General features: G+C 43.3%; 1 non-coding gene across 1 annotated transcript; it reads right to left on the reverse strand.

Annotated features, from left to right (window-relative positions):
* Nucleotides 1-371: 371 nt before the first annotated feature.
* Nucleotides 372-478, reverse strand: LOC141694234 (small nucleolar RNA R71). Its single transcript, XR_012563556.1, has one exon. It is a non-coding gene; the product is annotated as a small nucleolar RNA R71 (small nucleolar RNA).
* Between the last annotated feature and the right edge of the window lie 4,808 nt (nucleotides 479-5,286).

Below are 5,286 nucleotides of genomic sequence, written 5' to 3' on the forward strand. Positions count from 1 at the left end.
CTGATCCAGCTCTTATGGATTTTTCTCGGCCAAAAATTGATGACATTCAGTCAAGCATCCTTCATCCGGCTATTCAAGCTAACACCTTTGAAATCAAGCCGGGCACTATTCAGATGGTGCAGAATTCTGTTTCTTTTGGAGGAACGGCAACTGAAGACCCCAACATGCACATAAGGAATTTTGTCGAGATCTGCAGCACTTTTAAGTATAATGGCGTGACTGATGAGGCTATCAAGTTGAGGCTTTTCCCATTCTCACTGAGGGATAAGGCTAAAGACTGGTTACATTCTGAACCAGCTGGGTCAATCACTACGTGGCAAGATCTTGCGCAAAAGTTTCTGGTGAAGTTTTATCCAATGGCAAAGACTGCTGCTATGAGGAGTGCTCTTACTCAATTTGCGCAGCAACCTACAGAATCTATGTGCGAGGCTTGGGAACGCTACAAGGAAATGTTGAGAAAATGTCCACATCATAGAATGCCGGATTGGATGGTAATCACTGGTTTTTATAATGGTTTGGGGGCCCAATCTCGGCCCATACTCGATGCAGCAGCTGGAGGCGCCTTATGGGCTAAAAGCTATACTGAGGCGTATAATCTTATCGAGACGATGGCTGCAAATGAGCATCAAAACCCAACTCAGAGGATGACGTCAGGCAAGGTAGCAGGTATTCTGGAAGTTGATGCAGCCACCGCTATTGCAGCCCAGCTCCAAGCGCTATCAATGAAGGTTGATTCTCTGGCTACGTATGGAGTTAATCAAATAGCTATGGTTTGTGAGCTTTGTGCAGGTTCTCATGCTACGGATCAGTGTTCTCTTGTCAACGAATCTGTTCAGTATGTGAATAATTATCAGCGACAACAGCAGCCTGTGCCAGTGACCTATCATCCTAACAACAGAAATCATCCAAATTTCAGCTGGGGGAATAATCAGAATGCTATTCAGCCACCATATCAGCAAGGAGTAAGTAAACAGTTTAACCCACCTGGATTCCAGCAACCACAGCAGTATGCTACAAGGCAATCATATCCTCAATAGGGAAGTGCAGCTGCACCTACTAGTGCTGATTTTGAGGAACTTAAGCTGTTGTGCAAGAGTCAGGCGGTTTCTATCAAGACCTTGGAAAATCAAATCGGTCAATTAGCCAATGCAGTGCTCAATCGTCAACCTGGCACTCTTCCCAGTGACACGGAAGTACCAGGCAGGAAGGAAGCCAAAGAGCAAGTCAAGGCTATTACCTTAAGGTCTGGAAAAGTAGCTGATGCTGAAAAGGCAAAAGAAGTCGAAGCTGAAGTTAGGGATGAAGAATCTAAGCAAAAGGAGAAAGCGGCGGAACCAAGGAAGACTATTGTTGAACACACTCTGCCTGAGGCTAATACAGGGGAGAAACAGCTCTATCCTCCACCACCTTTTCCTAAGAGATTGCAGCAACAAAAGCTGGATAGACAGTTCGGGAAGTTTCTGGAGGTGTTCAAGAAACTTCACATCAATATACCTTTCGCTGAGGCTCTGGAACAAATGTCTAGTTATGCGAAGTTTATGAAGACTATTCTCTCAAGGAAGGTGAAACTGGATGACCTTGAAACCGTTGCTCTCACGGAAGAATGCAGCGCTGTTCTGCAGCAAAAGTTACCACCAAAACTGAAAGATCCAGGAAGCTTCACCATTCCTTGCACCATTGGCAATCTAACTTTTGACAAGTGCCTTTGTTATTTGGGAGCAAGCATTAATCTGATGCCCTTGTCGATCTTTAAAAAGCTGGATCTGCCTGATCCAAAACCCACATACATGTCGCTACAATTGGCTGACCGTTCCATTACTTACCCAAGGGGCATAGTTGAGGATGTACTTGTCAAGGTGGATAAGCTCTTCTTTCCTGCAGATTTTGTTATTCTGGATTTTGAGGAAGATAAGAAGATTCCCATAATCTTGGGGAGGCCTTTCTTGGCTACTGGCCGTACCTTGATAGATGTGCAAAAAGGGGAACTTACTATGCGGGTCCAAGATCAGGATGTGACCTTCAACGTATTCAAGGCAATGAAATTCCCTACAGAAGATGAGGAGTGCTTAAAAGTGGATGTGATTGATTCTGCGGTTACGTCGGAACTCGATCACATGCTAATGTCTGATGCATTGGAAAAGGCCTTAGTGGGGGAATTTGACAGTGATGATGAAGATAGCAACGAGCAATTACAATATCTGAACGCTTCGCCCTGAAAGCGAAAGCTGGATATACCATTTGAATCTCTTGGTACTTCTGACCTCAAGAACGCTGAAGGGAAGCTCAAATCATCAATAGATGAAGCACCTACCTTGGAGCTCAAACCATTACCTGAACACTTGAGGTATGCTTTTTTAGGTGATTCATCTACGTTACCTGTTATTATTTCAGCTGACCTTTCAGGTAGTGAGGAAGACAAGCTCTTAAGGATTTTGAGAGAATTCAAATCGGCTATAGGATGGACCATAGCAGATATCAAGGGGATAAGTCCTTCATATTGTATGCATAAAATTCTGTTAGAGGAAGGTAGTAAGCCAACTGTGGAACAACAACGAAGACTGAATCCCATCATGAAGGAGGTGGTGAAGAAAGAAATTCTGAAATGGCTAGATGCAGGCATCATTTATCCTATTTCTGACAGCTCGTGGGTGAGCCCTGTACAATGTGTTCCTAAGAAAGGAGGTATCACTGTGGTCGCAAATGAAAAGAATGAGCTCATCCCTACTCGAACAGTTACAGGATGGAGAGTATGCATGGATTATAGAAAATTGAACAAAGCCACAAGGAAGGATCACTTCCCTCTCCCATTCATTGATCAAATGCTTGACAGATTGGCGGGACATGAGTATTTTTGTCTTCTAGATGGTTATTCCGGGTATAATCAGATTTGTATTGCACCAGAGGATCAGGAAAAGACTATCTTCACTTGTACTTTTGGCACATTTGCTTTTCGTAGAGTTTCGTTTGGGTTATGTGGCGCCCCGGCCACCTTTCAGAGATGTATGATGGCTATATTCTCTGACATGATTGGAAATAACGTCGAAGTGTTCATGGATGACTTCTCCGTCTTTGGACACTCATATGATGAATGCTTGAATAATCTGCGTGCCGTACTCAAAAGATGCGTGGAAACTAATTTGGTGCTTAATTGGGAGAAATGTCATTTTATGGTGCGTGAAGGCATTATCCTTGGGCATAAGGTCTCTAGCAAAGGTCTGGAGGTAAACAAGGCCAAGGTGGGAGTCATTGAAAATCTTCCCCCACCTAATTCGGTGAAAGGAATCCGTAGTTTTCTCGGTCATGCAGGTTTTTATCGGCGATTCATCAAGGACTTTTCAAAGATATCTAAGCCGTTGTGCAATTTACTTGAGAAAGATGTGCCTTTTAAATTTGATGATGAATGTTTGGAAGCATTCGAAACTCTCAAGGAGAGTTTGATCATGGCACCAGTTATTACAGCACCAGATTGGACAGAACCGTTTGAGATGATGTGTGATACGAGTGGCTATGCGGTAGGTGCAGTTCTGGGACAACGCAAGAAAAATCTCTTCCATGTGGTCTACTATGCGAGTAAGACTTTAAATGGGGCCCAATTGAACTACACCACTACTGAGAAGGAGCTTTTGGCTATAGTCTTTGGCTTTGAGAAATTTCGTTCTTATCTGCTTGGTACGAAAGTGACAGTATTCACTGATCATACAGCTATTCGCTATCTGGTTTCTAAGAAGGATTCGAAGCCGAGACTCATTCGTTGGGTGCTATTACTTCAAGAATTTGAGTTAGAGATCAAAGATAGAAAAGGTACTGAGAATTAAGTAGTTGACCATCTCTCTAGGTTGGAGAATCCCGATTCTACTTCACAAGATAGAACGTTAATCAATGAATCTTTTCCGGATGAGCAGTTGTTTGTAATTCAGGAGGAAGAACCATGGTTTGCAGATATTGTAAACTATCTTGTCAGCAATATAATGCCTCCTGATTTGACATCCGCGCAAAAGAAGAAGTTTCTGCATGAGGTGAAGTGGTATATGTGGGATGAACCATATTTGTTTAGACAGGGAGCTGACCAGATCATCAGGAGATGTATCCCGTTCTGTGAGACGGAGGGGATATTACGAGACTGCCATTCCACGGTTTATGATGGACACTATGGAGGTGAGAAGACGGCAGCTCGTATTCTGCAAGCAGGTTTTTTCTGGCCTACCTTGTTCAAGGATGCTCATCAGTTTGTTTTAAGGTGCGATCGTTGCCAAAGAGTGGGAAATTTGTCAAGGAAGGATGAGATGCCATTAAATGTGATGCTTGAAGTCGAGGTCTTTGATGTATGGGGAATCGATTTCATGGGGCCTTTTATCTCATCTTGCAATAATCAGTACATCTTGCTGGCAGTCGATTATGTCTCAAAATGGGTCGAAGTTAAAGCTTTACCGACAAATGATGCAAAGGCAGTGCTAAATTTTCTTCATAAGCAAATTTTCACAAGGTTTGGAACACCTCGGGTAATCATAAGTGATGAAGGATCGCATTTTTGCAACCGTAAGTTCACTTCTATGATGCAGCGTTATAATGTGAATCATCGAGTAGCTACTGCCTATCATCCGCAAACAAATGGTCAAGCGGAAGTGTCTAACAGAGAGATAAAGCGCATTCTAGAGAAGGTTGTTTGTCCGTCAAGGAAGGATTGGTCTTTAAAGCTCGATGAAGCTGTTTGGGCTTACAGAACAGCATACAAAACTCCACTTGGGATGTCACCGTTTCAGTTGGTCTACGGTAAGGGATGTCATCTACCAGCGGAGCTTGAGCATAAGGCCTACTGGGCATTGAAGAAATTGAACCTGGATTTAGATGCAGCTGGTAAGAAAAGAATGCTTCAGCTTAATGAACTTGATGAATTTCGACTTCAAGCGTACGAGAATAACAAAATGTATAAGGAAAAGGTGAAGAGGTGGCACGATAGGAAGCTACATCCTAAGTTATTTGTGTCAGGGCAACAAGTTCTGTTATTCAACTCTCGGCTCCGACTTTTTCCTGGGAAGTTGAAATCAAGGTGGTCTGGACCTTTTATTGTCAAAACTGTGTTTCCACATGGAGCGGTGGAAATTTTTGAGAATGATTCGGACCAAGCATTCAAGGTTAACGGTCAGCGGTTGAAGCACTACTATGGGGACATGGCAAACCGAGAGGTGGTTAGTGCCATGTTGTTGACTACGTGAGAAAGGTACGGAATGTCAAGCTAATGACGAAAAAGAAGCGCTGCGTGGGAGGCAACCCATGAATTGTTGTTAC

Source organism: Apium graveolens, chromosome 10 (assembly GCF_009905375.1).
Source record: "Apium graveolens cultivar Ventura chromosome 10, ASM990537v1, whole genome shotgun sequence".
Lineage (NCBI taxonomy): Eukaryota > Viridiplantae > Streptophyta > Magnoliopsida > Apiales > Apiaceae > Apium > Apium graveolens.